This window comes from Lactuca virosa, chromosome 1, assembly GCF_052849685.1.
Source record: "Lactuca virosa cultivar CGN04683 chromosome 1, Lactuca_virosa_CGN04683_v6, whole genome shotgun sequence".
NCBI lineage: Eukaryota > Viridiplantae > Streptophyta > Magnoliopsida > Asterales > Asteraceae > Lactuca > Lactuca virosa.
In genome coordinates, this window is record NC_136426.1 from 261,299,478 (window position 1) to 261,316,163 (window position 16,686).

Consider the following 16,686-nt stretch of genomic DNA (forward strand, 5'->3'; position numbering starts at 1 on the left):
GACATACAAGCAATAAGCATGGACAATATTTCGGGTGCGATCATACCAGCACTAATGCACCGGATCCCTTCAGAACTCCGCAGTTAAGCGTGCTTGGGCGAGAGTAGTACTAGGATGGGTGACCCAATGGGAAGTCCTCGTGTTGCACCCCCCTTTTTCGTTGTCCGTTTTCGTTTTTTTAGATTTTATGTGCGGTTTTTTTTTTGTTTTTTTTCTTTCTTGCTATTTCTATGCTCGGGTGGCCTCCGCTTCATGGTTGATGGTCTTCGTATTTTTGGAACGGAGCTGATCGGTCACGTGGGTCCCACGCCTCGCGTACGAAAACAAAGGAGGTTCTGCGTCTTTTAAGACATACAAGCAATAAGCATGGATAGTATTTCGGGTGCGATCATACCAGCACTAATGCACCGGATCCCATCAGAACTCTGCAGTTAAGCGTGCTTGGGCGAGAGAAGTACTAGGATGGGTGACCCCCTGGGAAGTCCTCGTGTTGCACCCCCCTTTTTCGTTGTCCGTTTGCGTTTTTTTAGATTTTACGTGCGGTTTTTTTTTGTTTTTTTTTCTTTCTTGCTATTTCTATGCTCGGGTGGCCTCCGCTTCATGGTTGATGGTCTTCGTATTTTTGGAACGGAGCCGATCGGTCACGTGGGTTCCACGCCTCGCGTACGAAAACAAAGGAGGTTCTGCGTCTTTTAAGACATAAAAGCAATAAGCATGGATAGTATTTCGGGTGCGATCATACCAGCACTAATGCACCGGATCTCATCAGAACTCCGCAGTTAAGCGTGCTTGGGCGAGAGTAGTACTAGGATGGGTGACCCCCTGGGAAGTCCTCGTGTTGCACCCCCGTTTTTTCGTTGTCCGTTTGCGTTTTTTTAGATTTTACGTGCGGTTTTTTTTTGTTTTTTTTTCTTGCTATTTCTATGCTCGGGTGGCCTCCGTTTCATGGTTCATGGTCTTCGTATTTTTGGAACGGAGCCGATCGGTCACGTGGGTCCCACGCCTCGCGTACGAAAACAAAAGAGGTTCTGTGTCTTTTAAGACATACAAGCAATAAGCATGGACAATATTTCGGGTGCGATCATACCAGCACTAATGCACCGGATCCCTTCAGAACTCCGCAGTTAAGCGTGCTTGGGCGAGAGTAGTACTAGGATGGGTGACCCCATGGGAAGTCCTCGTGTTGCACCCCCCTTTTTCGTTGTCCGTTTGCGTTTTTTTAGATTTTACGTGCGTTTTTTTTTTGTTTTTTTTTTCTTTCTTGCTATTTCTATGCTCGGGTGGCCTCCGCTTCATGGTTGATGGTCTTCGTATTTTTGGAACGGAGCTGATCGGTCACGTGGGTCCCACGTCTCGCGTACGAAAACAAAGGAGGTTCTGCGTCTTTTAAGACATACAAGCAATAAGCATGGATAGTATTTCGGGTGCGATCATACCAGCACTAATGCACCGGATCCCATCAGAACTCCGCAGTCAAGCGTGCTTGGGCGAGAGTAGTACTAGGATGGGTGATCCCCTGGGAAGTCCTCGTGTTGCACCCCCCTTTTTCGTTGTCCGTTTGCGTTTTTTTAGATTTTACGTGCGGTTTTTTTTTGTTTTTTTTTTCTTTCTTGCTATTTCTATGCTCGGGTGGCCTTCGTTTCATGGTTCATGGTCTTCGTATTTTTGGAACGGAGCCGGTCGGTCACGTGGGTCCCACGCCTCGCGTACGAAAACAATGGAGGTTCTGCGTCTTTTAAGACATACATGCAATAAGCATGGATAGTATTTCGGGTGCGATCATACCAGCACTAATGCACCGGATCCCATCAGAACTCTGTAGTTAAGCGTGCTTGGGCAAAATTAGTACTAGGATGGGTGACCCCCTGGGAAGTCCTCGTGTTGCACCCCCCTTTTTCGTTGTCCGTTTGCGTTTTTTTAGATTTTACGTGCGGTTTTTTTTGTTTTTTTTTCTTTCTTGCTATTTCTATGCTCGGGTGGCCTCCGCTTCATGGTTGATGGTTTTCGTATTTTTGGAACGGAGCCGATCGGTCACGTGGGTTCCACGCCTCGCGTACGAAAACAAAGGAGGTTCTGCGTCTTTTAAGACATAAAAGCAATAAGCGTGGATAGTATTTCGGGTGCGATCATACCAGCACTAATGCACCGGATCCCATCAGAACTCCGCAGTCAAGCGTGCTTGGGCGAGAGTAGTACTAGGATGGGTGACCCCCTGGGAAGTCCTCGTGTTGCACCCCCGTTTTTTCGTTGTCCGTTTGCGTTTTTTTAGATTTTACGTGCGGTTTTTTTTTGTTTTTTTTTCTTGCTATTTCTATGCTCGGGTGGCCTCCGTTTCATGGTTCATGGACTTCGTATTTTTGGAACGGAGCCGATCGGTCACGTGGGTCCCACGCCTCGCGTACGAAAACAAAGGAGGTTCTGTGTCTTTTAAGACATACAAGCAATAAGCATGGACAATATTTCGGGTGCGATCATACCAGCACTAATGCACCGGATCCCATCAGAACTCCGCAGTTAAGCGTGCTTGGGCGAGAGTAGTACTAGGATGGGTGACCCCATGGGAAGTCCTCGTGTTGCACCCCCCTTTTTCGTTGTCCGTTTTCGTTTTTTTAGATTTTATGTGCGGTTTTTTTTTTGTTTTTTTTCTTTCTTGCTATTTCTATGCTCGGGTGGCCTCCGCTTCATGGTTGATGGTCTTCGTATTTTTGGAACGGAGCTGATCGGTCACGTGGGTCCCACGCCTCGCGTACGAAAACAAAGGAGGTTCTGCGTCTTTTAAGACATACAAGCAATAAGCATGGAGAGTATTTCGGGTGCGATCATACCAGCACTAATGCACCGGATCCCATCAGAACTCTGCAGTTAAGCGTGCTTGGGCGAGAGAAGTACTAGGATGGGTGACCCCCTGGGAAGTCCTCGTGTTGCACCCCCCTTTTTCGTTGTCCGTTTGCGTTTTTTTAGATTTTACGTGCGGTTTTTTTTTGTTTTTTTTTCTTTCTTGCTATTTCTATGCTCGGGTGGCCTCCGCTTCATGGTTGATGGTCTTCGTATTTTTGGAACGGAGCCGATCGGTCACGTGGGTTCCACGCCTCGCGTACGAAAGCAAAGGAGGTTCTGCGTCTTTTAAGACATAAAAGCAATAAGCATGGATAGTATTTCGGGTGCGATCATACCAGCACTAATGCACCGGATCTCATCAGAACTCCGCAGTTAAGCGTGCTTGGGCGAGAGTAGTACTAGGATGGGTGACCCCCTGGGAAGTCCTCGTGTTGCACCCCCGTTTTTTCGTTGTCCGTTTGCGTTTTTTTAGATTTTACGTGCGGTTTTTTTTTGTTTTTTTTTCTTGCTATTTCTATGCTCGGGTGGCCTCCGTTTCATGGTTCATGGTCTTCGTATTTTTGGAACGGAGCCGATCGGTCACGTGGGTCCCACGCCTCGCGTACGAAAACAAAAGAGGTTCTGTGTCTTTTAAGACATACAAGCAATAAGCATGGACAATATTTCGGGTGCGATCATACCAGCACTAATGCACCGGATCCCTTCAGAACTCCGCAGTTAAGCGTGCTTGGGCGAGAGTAGTACTAGGATGGGTGACCCCATGGGAAGTCCTCGTGTTGCACCCCCCTTTTTCGTTGTCCGTTTGCGTTTTTTTAGATTTTACGTGCGGTTTTTTTTTGTTTTTTTTTTCTTTCTTGCTATTTCTATGCTCGGGTGGCCTCCGCTTCATGGTTGATGGTCTTCGTATTTTTGGAACGGAGCTGATCGGTCACGTGGGTCCCACGTCTCGCGTACGAAAACAAAGGAGGTTCTGCGTCTTTTAAGACATACAAGCAATAAGCATGGATAGTATTTCGGGTGCGATCATACCAGCACTAATGCACCGGATCCCATCAGAACTCCGCAGTCAAGCGTGCTTGGGCGAGAGTAGTACTAGGATGGGTGATCCCCTGGGAAGTCCTCGTGTTGCACCCCCCTTTTTCGTTGTCCGTTTGCGTTTTTTTAGATTTTACGTGCGGTTTTTTTTTGTTTTTTTTTTCTTTCTTGCTATTTCTATGCTCGGGTGGCCTTCGTTTCATGGTTCATGGTCTTCGTATTTTTGGAACGGAGCCGGTCGGTCACGTGGGTCCCACGCCTCGCGTACGAAAACAATGGAGGTTCTGCGTCTTTTAAGACATACATGCAATAAGCATGGATAGTATTTCGGGTGCGATCATACCAGCACTAATGCACCGGATCCCATCAGAACTCTGTAGTTAAGCGTGCTTGGGCGAGATTAGTACTAGGATGGGTGACCCCCTGGGAAGTCCTCGTGTTGCACCCCCCTTTTTCGTTGTCCGTTTGCGTTTTTTTAGATTTTACGTGCGGTTTTTTTTGTTTTTTTTTTCTTTCTTGCTATTTCTATGCTCTGGTGGCCTCCGCTTCATGGTTGATGGTTTTCGTATTTTTGGAACGGAGCCGATCGGTCACGTGGGTTCCACGCCTCGCGTACGAAAACAAAGGAGGTTCTGCGTCTTTTAAGACATAAAAGCAATAAGCGTGGATAGTATTTCGGGTGCGATCATACCAGCACTAATGCACCGGATCCCATCAGAACTCCGCAGTCAAGCGTGCTGGGGCGAGAGTAGTACTAGGATGGGTGACCCCCTGGGAAGTCCTCGTGTTGCACCCCCGTTTTTTCGTTGTCCGTTTGCGTTTTTTTAGATTTTACGTGCGGTTTTTTTTTGTTTTTTTTTCTTGCTATTTCTATGCTCGGGTGGCCTCCGTTTCATGGTTCATGGACTTCGTATTTTTGGAACGGAGCCGATCGGTCACGTGGGTCCCACGCCTCGCGTACGAAAACAAAGGAGGTTCTGTGTCTTTTAAGACATACATGCAATAAGCATGGACAGTATTTCGGGTGCGATCATACCAGCACTAATGCACCGGATCCCATCAGAACTCCGCAGTTAAGCGTGCTTGGGCGAGAGTAGTACTAGGATGGGTGACCCCCTGGGAAGTCCTCGTGTTGCACCCCCCTTTTTCGTTGTCCGTTTGCGTTTTTTTAGATTTTACGTGCGGTTTTTTTTTGTTTTTTTTTTCTTTCTTGCTATTTCTATGATCGGGTGGCCTCCGTTTCATGGTTCATGGTCTTCGTATTTTTGGAACGGAGCCGATTGGTCACGTGGGTCCCACGCCTCGCGTACGAAAACAAAGGAGGTTCTGCGTCTTTTAAGACATACAAGCAATAAGCATGGATACTATTTCCGGTGCGATCATACCAGCACTAATGCACCGGATCCCATCAGAACTCCGCAGTTAAGCGTGCTTGGGCGAGAGTAGTACTAGGATGGGTGACCCCCTGGGAAGTCCTCGTGTTGCACCCCCCTTTCTCGTTGTCGGTTTGCGTTTTTTTAGATTTTACGTGCGGTTTTTTTTTGTTTTTTTTTCTTTCTTGCTATTTCTATGCTCGGGTGGCCTCCGCTTCATGGTTGATGGTTTTCGTATTTTTGGAACGGAGCCGATCGGTCACGTGGGTTCCACGCCTCGCGTACGAAAACAAAGGAGGTTCTGCGTCTTTTAAGACATACAAGCAATAAGCATGGATAGTATTTCGGGTGCGATCATACCAGCACTAATGCACCGGATCCCATCAGAACTCCGCAGTTAAGCGTGCTTGGGCGAGAGTAGTACTAGGATGGGTGACCCCCTGCGAAGTCCTCGTGTTGCACCCCCCTTTTTCGTTGTCCGTTTGCGTTTTTTTAGATTTTACGTGCGGTTTTTTTTTGTTTTTTTTTCTTTCTTGCTATTTCTATGCTCGGGTGGCCTCCGTTTCATGGTTCATGGTCTTCGTATTTTTGGAACGGAGCCGATCGGTCACGTGGGTCCCACGCCTCGCGTACGAAAACAAAGGAGGTTCTGCGTCTTTTAAGACATACAAGCAATAAGCATGGATAGTATTTCGGGTGCGATCATACCAGCACTAATGCACCGGATCCCATCAGAACTCCGCAGTTAAGCGTGCTTGGGCGAGAGTAGTACTAGGATGGGTGACCCCATGGGAAGTCCTCGTGTTGTACCCCCCTTTTTCGTTGTCCGTTTGCGTTTTTTTAGATTTTACGTGCGGTTTTTTTTTGTTTTTTTTCTTTCTTGCTATTTCTATGCTCGGGTGGCCTCCGCTTCATGGTTGATGGTCTTCGTATTTTTGGAACAGAGCTGATCGGTCACGTGGGTCCCACGCCTCGCGTACGAAAACAAAGGAGGTTCTGCGTCTTTTAAGACATACAAGCAATAAGCATGGATAGTATTTCGGGTGCGATCATACCAGCACTAATGCACCGGATCCCATCAGAACTCTGCAGTTAAGCGTGCTTGGGCGAGAGTAGTACTAGGATGGGTGACCCCCTGGGAAGTCCTCGTGTTGCACCCCCCTTTTTCGTTGTCCGTTTGCGTTTTTTTAGATTTTACGTGCGGTTTTTTTTTGTTTTTTTTTCTTTCTTGCTATTTCTATGCTCGGGTGGCCTCCGCTTCATGGTTGATGGTCTTCGTATTTTTGGAACGGAGCCGATCGGTCACGTGGGTTCCACGCCTCGCGTACGAAAACAAAGGAGGTTCTGCGTCTTTTAAGACATAAAAGCAATAAGCATGGATAGTATTTCGGGTGTGATCATACCAGCACTAATGCAGCGGATCCCATCAGAACTCCGCAGTTAAGCGTGCTTGGGCGAGAGTAGTACTAGGATGGGTGACCCCCTGCGAAGTCCTCGTGTTGCACCCCCCTTTTTCGTTGTCCGTTTGCGTTTTTTTAGATTTTACGTGCGGTTTTTTTTTGTTTTTTTTTCTTTCTTGCTATTTCTATGCTCGGGTGGCCTCCGTTTCATGGTTCATGGTCTTCGTATTTTTGGAACGGAGCCGATCGGTCACGTGGGTCCCACGCCTCGCGTACGAAAACAAAGGAGGTTCTGCGTCTTTTAAGACATACAAGCAATAAGCATGGATAGTATTTCGGGTGCGATCATACCAGCACTAATGCACCGGATCCCATCAGAACTCCGCAGTTAAGCGTGCTTGGGCGAGAGTAGTACTAGGATGGGTGACCCCATGGGAAGTCCTCGTGTTGTACCCCCCTTTTTCGTTGTCCGTTTGCGTTTTTTTAGATTTTACGTGCGGTTTTTTTTTGTTTTTTTTCTTTCTTGCTATTTCTATGCTCGGGTGGCCTCCGCTTCATGGTTGATGGTCTTCGTATTTTTGGAACAGAGCTGATCGGTCACGTGGGTCCCACGCCTCGCGTACGAAAACAAAGGAGGTTCTGCGTCTTTTAAGACATACAAGCAATAAGCATGGATAGTATTTCGGGTGCGATCATACCAGCACTAATGCACCGGATCCCCTCAGAACTCTGCAGTTAAGCGTGCTTGGGCGAGAGTAGTACTAGGATGGGTGACCCCCTGGGAAGTCCTCGTGTTGCACCCCCCTTTTTCGTTGTCCGTTTGCGTTTTTTTAGATTTTACGTGCGGTTTTTTTTTGTTTTTTTTTCTTTCTTGCTATTTCTATGCTCGGGTGGCCTCCGCTTCATGGTTGATGGTCTTCGTATTTTTGGAACGGAGCCGATCGGTCACGTGGGTTCCACGCCTCGCGTACGAAAACAAAGGAGGTTCTGCGTCTTTTAAGACATAAAAGCAATAAGCATGGATAGTATTTCGGGTGCGATCATACCAGCACTAATGCACCGGATCCCATCAGAACTCCGCAGTTAAGCGTGCTTGGGCGAGAGTAGTACTAGGATGGGTGACCCCCTGGGAAGTCCTCGTGTTGCACCCCCGTTTTTTCGTTGTCCGTTTGCGTTTTTTTAGATTTTACGTGCGGTTTTTTTTTGTTTTTTTTTTCTTGCTATTTCTATGCTCGGGTGGCCTCCGTTTCATGGTTCATGGTCTTCGTATTTTTGGAACGGAGCCGATCGGTCACGTGGGTCCCACGCCTCGCGTACGAAAACAAAGGAGGTTCTGTGTCTTTTAAGACATACAAGCAATAAGCATGGACAATATTTCGGGTGCGATCATACCAGCACTAATGCACCGGATCCCATCAGAACTCCGCAGTTAAGCGTGCTTGGGCGAGAGTAGTACTAGGATGGGTGACCCCATGGGAAGTCCTCGTGTTGCACCCCCCTTTTTCGTTGTCCGTTTGCGTTTTTTTAGATTTTACGTGCGGTTTTTTTTTGTTTTTTTTCTTTCTTGCTATTTCTATGCTCGGGTGGCCTCCGCTTCATGGTTGATGGTCTTCGTATTTTTGGAACGGAGCTGATCGGTCACGTGGGTCCCACGCCTCGCGTACGAAAACAAAGGAGGTTCTGCGTCTTTTAAGACATACAAGCAATAAGCATGAATACTATTTCCGGTGCGATCATACCAGCACTAATGCACCGGATCCCATCAGAACTCTGCAGTTAAGCGTGCTTGGGCGAGAGTAGTACTAGGATGGGTGACCCCCTGGGAAGTCCTCGTGTTGCACCCCCCTTTTTCGTTGTCCGTTTGCGTTTTTTTAGATTTTACGTGCGGTTTTTTTTTGTTTTTTTTTCTTTCTTGCTATTTCTATGCTCGGGTGGCCTCCGCTTCATGGTTGATGGTCTTCGTATTTTTGGAACGGAGCCGATCGGTCACGTGGGTTCCACGCCTCGCGTACGAAAACAAAGGAGGTTCTGCGTCTTTTAAGACATAAAAGCAATAAGCATGGATAGTATTTCGGGTGCGATCATACCAGCACTAATGCACCGGATCCCATCAGAACTCCGCAGTTAAGCATGCTTGGGCGAGAGTAGTACTAGGATGGGTGACCCCCTGGGAAGTCCTCGTGTTGCACCCCCGTTTTTTCGTTGTCCGTTTGCGTTTTTTTAGATTTTACGTGCGGTTTTTTTTTGTTTTTTTTTCTTGCTATTTCTCTGCTCGGGTGGCCTCCGTTTCATGGTTCATGGTCTTCGTATTTTTGGAACGGAGCCGATCGGTCACGTGGGTCCCACGCCTCGCGTACGAAAACAAAGGAGGTTCTGTGTCTTTTAAGACATACAAGCAATAAGCATGGACAATATTTCGGGTGCGATCATACCAGCACTAATGCACCGGATCCCATCAGAACTCCGCAGTTAAGCGTGCTTGGGCGAGAGTAGTACTAGGATGGGTGACCCCATGGGAAGTCCTCGTGTTGCACCCCCCTTTTTCGTTGTCCGTTTGCGTTTTTTTAGATTTTACGTGCGGTTTTTTTTGTTTTTTTTTCTTTCTTGCTATTTCTATGCTCGGGTGGCCTCCGCTTCATGGTTGATGGTCTTCGTATTTTTGGAACGGAGCTGATCGGTCACGTGGGTCCCACGCCTCGCGTACGAAAACAAAGGAGGTTCTGCGTCTTTTAAGACATACATGCAATAAGCATGGATAGTATTTCGGGTGCGATCATACCAGCACTAATGCACCGGATCCCATCAGAACTCTGCAGTTAAGCGTGCTTGGGCGAGAGTAGTACTAGGATGGGTGACCCCCTGGGAAGTCCTCGTGTTGCACCCCCCTTTTTTGTTGTCCGTTTGCGTTTTTTTAGATTTTACGTGCGGTTTTTTTTTGTTTTTTTTTCTTTCTTGCTATTTCTATGCTCGGGTGGCCTCCGCTTCATGGTTGATGGTTTTCGTATTTTTGGAACGGAGCCGATCGGTCACGTGGGTTCCACGCCTCGCGTACGAAAACAAAGGAGGTTCTGCGTCTTTTAAGACATACAAGCAATAAGCATTGATAGTATTTCGGGTGCGATCATACCAGCACTAATGCACCGGATCCCATCAGAACTCCGCAGTCAAGCGTGCTTGGGCGAGAGTAGTACTAGGATGGGTGACCCCCTGGGAAGTCCTCGTGTTGCACCCACCTTTTTCGTTGTCCGTTTGCGTTTTTTTAGATTTTACGTGCGGTTTTTTTTTGTTTTTTTTTCTTTCTTGCTATTTCTATGCTCGGGTGGCCTTCGTTTCATGGTTCATGGTCTTCGTATTTTTGGAACGGAGCCGGTCGGTCACGTGGGTCCCACGCCTCGCGTACGAAAACAAAGGAGGTTCTGCGTCTTTTAAGACATACATGCAATAAGCATGCATAGTATTTCGGGTGCGATCATACCAGCACTAATGCACCGGATCCCATCAGAACTCTGCAGTTAAGCGTGCTTGGGCGAGAGTAGTACTAGGATGGGTGACCCCCTGGGAAGTCCTCGTGTTGCACCCCCCTTTTTCGTTGTCCGTTTGCGTTTTTTTAGATTTTACGTGCGGTTTTTTTTTGTTTTTTTTCTTTCTTGCTATTTCTATGCTCGGGTGGCCTCCGCTTCATGGTTGATGGTCTTCGTATTTTTGGAACGGAGCTGATCGGTCACGTGGGTCCCACGCCTCGCGTACGAAAACAAAGGAGGTTCTGCGTCTTTTAAGACATACAAGCAATAAGCATGGATACTATTTCCGGTGCGATCATACCAGCACTAATGCACCGGATCCCATCAGAACTCTGCAGTTAAGCGTGCTTGGGCGAGAGTAGTACTAGGATGGGTGACCCCCTGGGAAGTCCTCGTGTTGCACCCCCCTTTTTCGTTGTCCGTTTGCGTTTTTTTAGATTTTACGTGCGGTTTTTTTTTGTTTTTTTTTCTTTCTTGCTATTTCTATGCTCGGGTGGCCTCCGCTTCATGGTTGATGGTCTTCGTATTTTTGGAACGGAGCCGATCGGTCACGTGGGTTCCACGCCTCGCGTACGAAAACAAAGGAGGTTCTGCGTCTTTTAAGACATAAAAGCAATAAGCATGGATAGTATTTCGGGTGCGATCATACCAGCACTAATGCACCGGATCCCATCAGAACTCCGCAGTTAAGCATGCTTGGGCGAGAGTAGTACTAGGATGGGTGACCCCCTGGGAAGTCCTCGTGTTGCACCCCCGTTTTTTCGTTGTCCGTTTGCGTTTTTTTAGATTTTACGTGCGGTTTTTTTTTGTTTTTTTTTCTTGCTATTTCTATGCTCGGGTGGCCTCCGTTTCATGGTTCATGGTCTTCGTATTTTTGGAACGGAGCCGATCGGTCACGTGGGTCCCACGCCTCGCGTACGAAAACAAAGGAGGTTCTGTGTCTTTTAAGACATACAAGCAATAAGCATGGACAATATTTCGGGTGCGATCATACCAGCACTAATGCACCGGATCCCATCAGAACTCCGCAGTTAAGCGTGCTTGGGCGAGAGTAGTACTAGGATGGGTGACCCCATGGGAAGTCCTCGTGTTGCACCCCCCTTTTTCGTTGTCCGTTTGCGTTTTTTTAGATTTTACGTGCGGTTTTTTTTTGTTTTTTTTTCTTTCTTGCTATTTCTATGCTCGGGTGGCCTCCGCTTCATGGTTGATGGTCTTCGTATTTTTGGAACGGAGCTGATCGGTCACGTGGGTCCCACGCCTCGCGTACGAAAACAAAGGAGGTTCTGCGTCTTTTAAGACATACATGCAATAAGCATGGATAGTATTTCGGGTGCGATCATACCAGCACTAATGCACCGGATCCCATCAGAACTCTGCAGTTAAGCGTGCTTGGGCGAGAGTAGTACTAGGATGGGTGACCCCCTGGGAAGTCCTCGTGTTGCACCCCCCTTTTTCGTTGTCCGTTTGCGTTTTTTTAGATTTTACGTGCGGTTTTTTTTTGTTTTTTTTTCTTTCTTGCTATTTCTATGCTCGGGTGGCCTCCGCTTCATGGTTGATGGTTTTCGTATTTTTGGAACGGAGCCGATCGGTCACGTGGGTTCCACGCCTCGCGTACGAAAACAAAGGAGGTTCTGCGTCTTTTAAGACATACAATCAATAAGCATTGATAGTATTTCGGGTGCGATCATACCAGCACTAATGCACCGGATCCCATCAGAACTCCGCAGTCAAGCGTGCTTGGGCGAGAGTAGTACTAGGATGGGTGACCCCCTGGGAAGTCCTCGTGTTGCACCCCCCTTTTTCGTTGTCCGTTTGCGTTTTTTTAGATTTTACGTGCGGTTTTTTTTTGTTTTTTTTTCTTTCTTGCTATTTCTATGCTCGGGTGGCCTTCGTTTCGTGGTTCATGGTCTTCGTATTTTTGGAACGGAGCCGGTCGGTCACGTGGGTCCCACGCCTCGCGTACGAAAACAAAGGAGGTTCTGCGTCTTTTAAGACATACATGCAATAAGCATGGATAGTATTTCGGGTGCGATCATACCAGCCCTAATGCACCGCATCCCATCAGAACTCTGCAGTTAAGCGTGCTTCGGCGAGAGTAGTACTAGGATGGGTGACCCCCTGGGAAGTCCTCGTGTTGCACCCCCCTTTTTCGTTGTCCGTTTGCGTTTTTTTAGATTTTACGTGCGGTTTTTTTTTGTTTTTTTTTCTTTCTTGCTATTTCTATGCTCGGGTGGCCTCCGCTTCATGGTTGATGGTTTTCGTATTTTTGGAACGGAGCCGATCGGTCACGTGGGTTCCACGCCTCGCGTACGAAAACAAAGGAGGTTCTGCGTCTTTTAAGACATACAAGCAATAAGCATGGATAGTATTTCGGGTGCGATCATACCAGCACTAATGCACCGGATCCCATCAGAACTCCGCAGTCAAGCGTGCTTGGGCGAGAGTAGTACTAGGATGGGTGACCCCCTGGGAAGTCCTCGTGTTGCACCCCCCTTTTTCGTTGTCCGTTTGCGTTTTTTTAGATTTTACGTGCGGTTTTTTTTTGTTTTTTTTTCTTTCTTGCTATTTTCTATGCTCGGGTGGCCTCCGCTTCATGGTTGATGGTCTTCGTATTTTTGGAACGGAGCCGATCGGTCACGTGGGTTCCACGCCTCGCGTACGAAAACAAAGGAGGTTCTGCGTCTTTTAAGACATAAAAGCAATAAGCATGGATAGTATTTCGGGTGCGATCATACCAGCACTAATGCACCGGATCCCAACAGAACTCCGCAGTTAAGCGTGCTTGGGCGAGAGTAGTACTAGGATGGGTGACCCCCTGGGAAGTCCTCGTGTTGCACCCCGGTTTTTTCGTTGTCCGTTTGCGTTTTTTTAGATTTTACGTGCGGTTTTTTTTTGTTTTTTTTTTCTTGCTATTTCTATGCTCGGGTGGCCTCCGTTTCATGGTTCATGGTCTTCGTATTTTTGGAACGGAGCCGATCGGTCACGTGGGTCCCACGCCTCGCGTACGAAAACAAAGGAGGTTCTGTGTCTTTTAAGACATACAAGCAATAAGCATGGACAATATTTCGGGTGCGATCATACCAGCACTAATGCACCGGATCCCATCAGAACTCCGCAGTTAAGCGTGCTTGGGCGAGAGTAGTACTAGGATGGGTGACCCCATGGGAAGTCCTCGTGTTGCACCCCCCTTTTTCGTTGTCCGTTTGCGTTTTTTTAGATTTTACGTGCGGTTTTTTTTTGTTTTTTTTTCTTTCTTGCTATTTCTATGCTCGGGTGGCCTCCGCTTCATGGTTGATGGTCTTCGTATTTTTGGAACGGAGCTGATCGGTCACGTGGGTCCCACGCCTCGCGTACGAAAACAAAGGAGGTTCTTCGTCTTTTAAGACATACATGCAATAAGCATGGATAGTATTTCGGGTGCGATCATACCAGCACTAATGCACCGGATCCCATCAGAACTCTGCAGTTAAGCGTGCTTGGGCTAGAGTAGTACTAGGATGGGTGACCCCCTGGGAAGTCCTCGTGTTGCACCCCCTTTTTTCGTTATCCGTTTGCGTTTTTTTAGATTTTACGTGCGGTTTTTTTTTTGTTTTTTTTTTCATTCTTGCTATTTCTAAGCTCGGGTGGCCTCCGCTTCATGGTTGATGGTTTTCGTATTTTTGGAACGGAGCCGATCGGTCACGTGGGTTCCACGCCTCGCGTACGAAAACAAAGGAGGTTCTGCGTCTTTTAAGACATACAAGCAATAAGCATGGATAGTATTTCGGGTGCGATCATACCAGCACTAATGCACCGGATCCCATCAGAACTCCGCAGTCAAGCGTGCTTGGGCGAGAGTAGTACTAGGATGGGTGACCCCCTGGGAAGTCCTCGTGTTGCACCCCCTTTTTCGTTGTCCGTTTGCGTTTTTTTAGATTTTACGTGCGGTTTTTTTTTGTTTTTTTTTCTTTCTTGCTATTTCTATGCTCGGGTGGCCTTCGTTTCATGGTTCATGGTCTTCGTATTTTTGGAACGGAGCCGGTCGGTCACGTGGGTCCCACGCCTCGCGTACGAAAACAAAGGAGGTTCTGCGTCTTTTAAGACATACATGCAATAAGCATGGATAGTATTTCGGGTGCGATCATACCAGCACTAATGCACCGGATCCCATCAGAACTCTGCAGTTAAGCGTGCTTGGGCGAGAGTAGTACTAGGATGGGTGACCCCCTGGGAAGTCCTCGTGTTGCACCCCCCTTTTTCGTTGTCCGTTTGCGTTTTTTTAGATTTTACGTGCGGTTTTTTTTTGTTTTTTTTTCTTTCTTGCTATTTCTATGCTCGGGTGGCCTCCGCTTCATGGTTGATGGTTTTCGTATTTTTGGAACGGAGCCGATCGGTCACGTGGGTTCCACGCCTCGCGTACGAAAACAAAGGAGGTTCTGCGTCTTTTAAGACATACAAGCAATAAGCATGGATAGTATTTCGGGTGCGATCATACCAGCACTAATGCACCGGATCCCATCAGAACTCCGCAGTCAAGCGTGCTTGGGCGAGAGTAGTACTAGGATGGGTGACCCCCTGGGAAGTCCTCGTGTTGCACCCCCCTTTTTCGTTGTCCGTTTGCGTTTTTTTAGATTTTACGTGCGGTTTTTTTTTGTTTTTTTTTCTTTCTTGCTATTTCTATGCTCGGGTGGCCTTCGTTTCATGGTTCATGGTCTTCGTATTTTTGGAACGGAGCCGGTCGGTCACGTGGGTCCCACGCCTCGCGTACGAAAACAAAGGAGGTTCTGCGTCTTTTAAGACATACATGCAATAAGCATGGATAGTATTTCGGGTGCGTTCATACCAGCACTAATGCACCGGATCCCATCAGAACTCTGCAGTTAAGCGTGCTTGGGCGAGAGTAGTACTAGGATGGGTGACCCCCTGGGAAGTCCTCGTGTTGCACCCCCCTTTTTCGTTGTCCGTTTGCGTTTTTTTAGATTTTACGTGCGGTTTTTTTTTGTTTTTTTTCTTTCTTGCTATTTCTATGCTCGGGTGGCCTCCGCTTCATGGTTGATGGTCTTCGTATTTTTGGAACGGAGCTGATCGGTCACGTGGGTCCCACGCCTCGCGTACGAAAACAAAGGAGGTTCTGCGTCTTTTAAGACATACATGCAATAAGCATGGATAGTATTTCGGGTGCGATCATACCAGCACTAATGCACCGGATCCCATCAGAATTCTGCAGTTAAGCGTGCTTGGGCGAGAGTAGTACTAGGATGGGTGACCCCCTGGGAAGTCCTCGTGTTGCACCCCCCTTTTTCGTTGTCCGTTTGCGTTTTTTTAGATTTTACGTGCGGTTTTTTTTTGTTTTTTTTTGTTTCTTGCTATTTCTATGCTCGGGTGGCCTCCGCTTCATGGTTGATGGTTTTCGTATTTTTGGAACGGAGCCGATCGGTCACGTGGGTTCCACGCCTCGCGTACGAAAACAAAGGAGGTTCTGCGTCTTTTAAGACATACAAGCAATAAGCATGGATAGTATTTCGGGTGCGATCATACCAGCACTAATGCACCGGATCCCATCAGAACTCCGCAGTCAAGCGTGCTTGGGCGAGAGTAGTACTAGGATGGGTGACCCCCTGGGAAGTCCTCGTGTTGCACCCCCCTTTTTCGTTGTCCGTTTGCGTTTTTTTAGATTTTACGTGCGGTTTTTTTTTGTTTTTTTTTTCTTTCTTGCTATTTCTATGCTCGGGTGGCCTTCGTTTCATGGTTCATGGTATTCGTATTTTTGGAACGGAGCCGGTCGGTCACGTGGGTCCCACGCCTCGCGTACGAAAACAAAGGAGGTTCTGCGTCTTTTAAGACATACATGCAATAAGCATGGATAGTATTTCGGGTGCGATCATACCAGTACTAATGCACCGGATCCCATCAGAACTCTGCAGTTAAGCGTGCTTGGGCGAGAGTAGTACTAGGATGGGTGACCCCCTGGGAAGTCCTCGTGTTGCACCCCCCTTTTTCGTTGTCTGTTTGCGTTTTTTTAGATTTTACGTGCAGTTTTTTTTTGTTTTTTTTTCTTTCTTGCTATTTCTATGCTCGGGTGGCCTCCGCTTCATGGTTGATGGTTTTCGTATTTTTGGAACGGAGCCGATCGGTCACGTGGGTTCCACGCCTCGCGTACGAAAACAAAGGAGGTTCTGCGTCTTTTAAGACATAAAAGCAATAAGCATGGATAGTATTTCGGGTGCGATCATACCAGCACTAATGCACCGGATCCCATCAGAACTCCGCAGTTAAGCGTGCTTGGGCGAGAGTAGTACTAGGATGGGTGACCCCTTGGGAAGTCCTCGTGTTGCACCCCCGTTTTTTCGTTGTCCGTTTGCGTTTTTTTAGATTTTACGTGCGGTTTTTTTTTGTTTTTTTTTTCTTGCTATTTCTATGCTCGGGTGGCCTCCGTTTCATGGTTCATGGACTTCGTATTTTTGGAACGGAGCCGATCGGTCACGTGGGTCCCACGCCTCGCGTACGAAAACAAAGGAGGTTCTGTGTCTTTTAAGACAT

General features: G+C 47.5%; 48 non-coding genes across 48 annotated transcripts; all 48 read left to right on the forward strand.

Annotated features, from left to right (window-relative positions):
• Positions 1-32: 32 nt before the first annotated feature.
• LOC145144836 (5S ribosomal RNA) lies at positions 33-151 on the forward strand. Its single transcript, XR_013725838.1, has one exon. It is a non-coding gene; the product is annotated as a 5S ribosomal RNA (ribosomal RNA).
• Positions 152-380: 229 nt separating this feature from the next.
• On the forward strand, positions 381-499 carry LOC145138825 (5S ribosomal RNA). The gene has a single exon (XR_013721743.1). It is a non-coding gene; the product is annotated as a 5S ribosomal RNA (ribosomal RNA).
• Positions 500-728: 229 nt separating this feature from the next.
• On the forward strand, positions 729-847 carry LOC145154320 (5S ribosomal RNA). Its single transcript, XR_013734796.1, has one exon. It is a non-coding gene; the product is annotated as a 5S ribosomal RNA (ribosomal RNA).
• Positions 848-1,073: 226 nt separating this feature from the next.
• Positions 1,074-1,192, forward strand: LOC145134158 (5S ribosomal RNA). Its single transcript, XR_013718959.1, has one exon. It is a non-coding gene; the product is annotated as a 5S ribosomal RNA (ribosomal RNA).
• Positions 1,193-1,422: 230 nt separating this feature from the next.
• LOC145144075 (5S ribosomal RNA) lies at positions 1,423-1,541 on the forward strand. Its single transcript, XR_013725096.1, has one exon. It is a non-coding gene; the product is annotated as a 5S ribosomal RNA (ribosomal RNA).
• A 230-nt stretch (positions 1,542-1,771) lies between these two features.
• Positions 1,772-1,890, forward strand: LOC145148731 (5S ribosomal RNA). The gene has a single exon (XR_013729602.1). It is a non-coding gene; the product is annotated as a 5S ribosomal RNA (ribosomal RNA).
• Positions 1,891-2,118: 228 nt separating this feature from the next.
• Positions 2,119-2,237, forward strand: LOC145154692 (5S ribosomal RNA). The gene has a single exon (XR_013735154.1). It is a non-coding gene; the product is annotated as a 5S ribosomal RNA (ribosomal RNA).
• A 226-nt stretch (positions 2,238-2,463) lies between these two features.
• Positions 2,464-2,582, forward strand: LOC145152780 (5S ribosomal RNA). The gene has a single exon (XR_013733302.1). It is a non-coding gene; the product is annotated as a 5S ribosomal RNA (ribosomal RNA).
• A 229-nt stretch (positions 2,583-2,811) lies between these two features.
• Positions 2,812-2,930, forward strand: LOC145138831 (5S ribosomal RNA). Its single transcript, XR_013721749.1, has one exon. It is a non-coding gene; the product is annotated as a 5S ribosomal RNA (ribosomal RNA).
• Positions 2,931-3,159: 229 nt separating this feature from the next.
• Positions 3,160-3,278, forward strand: LOC145154321 (5S ribosomal RNA). Its single transcript, XR_013734797.1, has one exon. It is a non-coding gene; the product is annotated as a 5S ribosomal RNA (ribosomal RNA).
• A 226-nt stretch (positions 3,279-3,504) lies between these two features.
• On the forward strand, positions 3,505-3,623 carry LOC145134165 (5S ribosomal RNA). Its single transcript, XR_013718962.1, has one exon. It is a non-coding gene; the product is annotated as a 5S ribosomal RNA (ribosomal RNA).
• Positions 3,624-3,853: 230 nt separating this feature from the next.
• LOC145144076 (5S ribosomal RNA) lies at positions 3,854-3,972 on the forward strand. Its single transcript, XR_013725097.1, has one exon. It is a non-coding gene; the product is annotated as a 5S ribosomal RNA (ribosomal RNA).
• A 230-nt stretch (positions 3,973-4,202) lies between these two features.
• LOC145136860 (5S ribosomal RNA) lies at positions 4,203-4,321 on the forward strand. The gene has a single exon (XR_013720749.1). It is a non-coding gene; the product is annotated as a 5S ribosomal RNA (ribosomal RNA).
• A 229-nt stretch (positions 4,322-4,550) lies between these two features.
• LOC145138905 (5S ribosomal RNA) lies at positions 4,551-4,669 on the forward strand. Its single transcript, XR_013721782.1, has one exon. It is a non-coding gene; the product is annotated as a 5S ribosomal RNA (ribosomal RNA).
• Positions 4,670-4,895: 226 nt separating this feature from the next.
• On the forward strand, positions 4,896-5,014 carry LOC145153434 (5S ribosomal RNA). The gene has a single exon (XR_013733943.1). It is a non-coding gene; the product is annotated as a 5S ribosomal RNA (ribosomal RNA).
• A 230-nt stretch (positions 5,015-5,244) lies between these two features.
• On the forward strand, positions 5,245-5,363 carry LOC145137003 (5S ribosomal RNA). Its single transcript, XR_013720828.1, has one exon. It is a non-coding gene; the product is annotated as a 5S ribosomal RNA (ribosomal RNA).
• A 229-nt stretch (positions 5,364-5,592) lies between these two features.
• Positions 5,593-5,711, forward strand: LOC145154758 (5S ribosomal RNA). The gene has a single exon (XR_013735217.1). It is a non-coding gene; the product is annotated as a 5S ribosomal RNA (ribosomal RNA).
• A 229-nt stretch (positions 5,712-5,940) lies between these two features.
• On the forward strand, positions 5,941-6,059 carry LOC145136681 (5S ribosomal RNA). The gene has a single exon (XR_013720657.1). It is a non-coding gene; the product is annotated as a 5S ribosomal RNA (ribosomal RNA).
• Positions 6,060-6,287: 228 nt separating this feature from the next.
• LOC145155051 (5S ribosomal RNA) lies at positions 6,288-6,406 on the forward strand. Its single transcript, XR_013735511.1, has one exon. It is a non-coding gene; the product is annotated as a 5S ribosomal RNA (ribosomal RNA).
• Positions 6,407-6,635: 229 nt separating this feature from the next.
• Positions 6,636-6,754, forward strand: LOC145147029 (5S ribosomal RNA). Its single transcript, XR_013727946.1, has one exon. It is a non-coding gene; the product is annotated as a 5S ribosomal RNA (ribosomal RNA).
• A 229-nt stretch (positions 6,755-6,983) lies between these two features.
• Positions 6,984-7,102, forward strand: LOC145136685 (5S ribosomal RNA). The gene has a single exon (XR_013720664.1). It is a non-coding gene; the product is annotated as a 5S ribosomal RNA (ribosomal RNA).
• A 228-nt stretch (positions 7,103-7,330) lies between these two features.
• LOC145145202 (5S ribosomal RNA) lies at positions 7,331-7,449 on the forward strand. Its single transcript, XR_013726189.1, has one exon. It is a non-coding gene; the product is annotated as a 5S ribosomal RNA (ribosomal RNA).
• A 229-nt stretch (positions 7,450-7,678) lies between these two features.
• On the forward strand, positions 7,679-7,797 carry LOC145153446 (5S ribosomal RNA). Its single transcript, XR_013733954.1, has one exon. It is a non-coding gene; the product is annotated as a 5S ribosomal RNA (ribosomal RNA).
• A 227-nt stretch (positions 7,798-8,024) lies between these two features.
• Positions 8,025-8,143, forward strand: LOC145152782 (5S ribosomal RNA). The gene has a single exon (XR_013733303.1). It is a non-coding gene; the product is annotated as a 5S ribosomal RNA (ribosomal RNA).
• A 228-nt stretch (positions 8,144-8,371) lies between these two features.
• LOC145145573 (5S ribosomal RNA) lies at positions 8,372-8,490 on the forward strand. Its single transcript, XR_013726538.1, has one exon. It is a non-coding gene; the product is annotated as a 5S ribosomal RNA (ribosomal RNA).
• A 229-nt stretch (positions 8,491-8,719) lies between these two features.
• LOC145135992 (5S ribosomal RNA) lies at positions 8,720-8,838 on the forward strand. The gene has a single exon (XR_013720159.1). It is a non-coding gene; the product is annotated as a 5S ribosomal RNA (ribosomal RNA).
• A 226-nt stretch (positions 8,839-9,064) lies between these two features.
• LOC145152783 (5S ribosomal RNA) lies at positions 9,065-9,183 on the forward strand. Its single transcript, XR_013733304.1, has one exon. It is a non-coding gene; the product is annotated as a 5S ribosomal RNA (ribosomal RNA).
• A 228-nt stretch (positions 9,184-9,411) lies between these two features.
• On the forward strand, positions 9,412-9,530 carry LOC145155052 (5S ribosomal RNA). Its single transcript, XR_013735512.1, has one exon. It is a non-coding gene; the product is annotated as a 5S ribosomal RNA (ribosomal RNA).
• Positions 9,531-9,759: 229 nt separating this feature from the next.
• On the forward strand, positions 9,760-9,878 carry LOC145134932 (5S ribosomal RNA). The gene has a single exon (XR_013719425.1). It is a non-coding gene; the product is annotated as a 5S ribosomal RNA (ribosomal RNA).
• A 229-nt stretch (positions 9,879-10,107) lies between these two features.
• LOC145155053 (5S ribosomal RNA) lies at positions 10,108-10,226 on the forward strand. Its single transcript, XR_013735513.1, has one exon. It is a non-coding gene; the product is annotated as a 5S ribosomal RNA (ribosomal RNA).
• Positions 10,227-10,454: 228 nt separating this feature from the next.
• On the forward strand, positions 10,455-10,573 carry LOC145145575 (5S ribosomal RNA). Its single transcript, XR_013726540.1, has one exon. It is a non-coding gene; the product is annotated as a 5S ribosomal RNA (ribosomal RNA).
• Positions 10,574-10,802: 229 nt separating this feature from the next.
• LOC145135998 (5S ribosomal RNA) lies at positions 10,803-10,921 on the forward strand. Its single transcript, XR_013720167.1, has one exon. It is a non-coding gene; the product is annotated as a 5S ribosomal RNA (ribosomal RNA).
• Positions 10,922-11,147: 226 nt separating this feature from the next.
• On the forward strand, positions 11,148-11,266 carry LOC145152784 (5S ribosomal RNA). The gene has a single exon (XR_013733305.1). It is a non-coding gene; the product is annotated as a 5S ribosomal RNA (ribosomal RNA).
• Positions 11,267-11,495: 229 nt separating this feature from the next.
• LOC145155054 (5S ribosomal RNA) lies at positions 11,496-11,614 on the forward strand. Its single transcript, XR_013735514.1, has one exon. It is a non-coding gene; the product is annotated as a 5S ribosomal RNA (ribosomal RNA).
• A 229-nt stretch (positions 11,615-11,843) lies between these two features.
• Positions 11,844-11,962, forward strand: LOC145154693 (5S ribosomal RNA). The gene has a single exon (XR_013735155.1). It is a non-coding gene; the product is annotated as a 5S ribosomal RNA (ribosomal RNA).
• A 229-nt stretch (positions 11,963-12,191) lies between these two features.
• LOC145150924 (5S ribosomal RNA) lies at positions 12,192-12,310 on the forward strand. The gene has a single exon (XR_013731729.1). It is a non-coding gene; the product is annotated as a 5S ribosomal RNA (ribosomal RNA).
• Positions 12,311-12,539: 229 nt separating this feature from the next.
• Positions 12,540-12,658, forward strand: LOC145154694 (5S ribosomal RNA). Its single transcript, XR_013735156.1, has one exon. It is a non-coding gene; the product is annotated as a 5S ribosomal RNA (ribosomal RNA).
• A 230-nt stretch (positions 12,659-12,888) lies between these two features.
• On the forward strand, positions 12,889-13,007 carry LOC145135898 (5S ribosomal RNA). The gene has a single exon (XR_013720115.1). It is a non-coding gene; the product is annotated as a 5S ribosomal RNA (ribosomal RNA).
• Positions 13,008-13,234: 227 nt separating this feature from the next.
• LOC145152785 (5S ribosomal RNA) lies at positions 13,235-13,353 on the forward strand. The gene has a single exon (XR_013733306.1). It is a non-coding gene; the product is annotated as a 5S ribosomal RNA (ribosomal RNA).
• A 229-nt stretch (positions 13,354-13,582) lies between these two features.
• On the forward strand, positions 13,583-13,701 carry LOC145145991 (5S ribosomal RNA). Its single transcript, XR_013726940.1, has one exon. It is a non-coding gene; the product is annotated as a 5S ribosomal RNA (ribosomal RNA).
• Positions 13,702-13,932: 231 nt separating this feature from the next.
• On the forward strand, positions 13,933-14,051 carry LOC145154695 (5S ribosomal RNA). Its single transcript, XR_013735157.1, has one exon. It is a non-coding gene; the product is annotated as a 5S ribosomal RNA (ribosomal RNA).
• Positions 14,052-14,279: 228 nt separating this feature from the next.
• Positions 14,280-14,398, forward strand: LOC145155056 (5S ribosomal RNA). Its single transcript, XR_013735516.1, has one exon. It is a non-coding gene; the product is annotated as a 5S ribosomal RNA (ribosomal RNA).
• Positions 14,399-14,627: 229 nt separating this feature from the next.
• Positions 14,628-14,746, forward strand: LOC145154696 (5S ribosomal RNA). The gene has a single exon (XR_013735158.1). It is a non-coding gene; the product is annotated as a 5S ribosomal RNA (ribosomal RNA).
• Positions 14,747-14,975: 229 nt separating this feature from the next.
• On the forward strand, positions 14,976-15,094 carry LOC145144014 (5S ribosomal RNA). Its single transcript, XR_013725036.1, has one exon. It is a non-coding gene; the product is annotated as a 5S ribosomal RNA (ribosomal RNA).
• A 228-nt stretch (positions 15,095-15,322) lies between these two features.
• LOC145145228 (5S ribosomal RNA) lies at positions 15,323-15,441 on the forward strand. Its single transcript, XR_013726213.1, has one exon. It is a non-coding gene; the product is annotated as a 5S ribosomal RNA (ribosomal RNA).
• A 229-nt stretch (positions 15,442-15,670) lies between these two features.
• LOC145154697 (5S ribosomal RNA) lies at positions 15,671-15,789 on the forward strand. The gene has a single exon (XR_013735159.1). It is a non-coding gene; the product is annotated as a 5S ribosomal RNA (ribosomal RNA).
• A 230-nt stretch (positions 15,790-16,019) lies between these two features.
• LOC145140978 (5S ribosomal RNA) lies at positions 16,020-16,138 on the forward strand. Its single transcript, XR_013722381.1, has one exon. It is a non-coding gene; the product is annotated as a 5S ribosomal RNA (ribosomal RNA).
• Positions 16,139-16,367: 229 nt separating this feature from the next.
• Positions 16,368-16,486, forward strand: LOC145153373 (5S ribosomal RNA). Its single transcript, XR_013733886.1, has one exon. It is a non-coding gene; the product is annotated as a 5S ribosomal RNA (ribosomal RNA).
• The last annotated feature ends 200 nt before the right edge of the window (positions 16,487-16,686 follow it).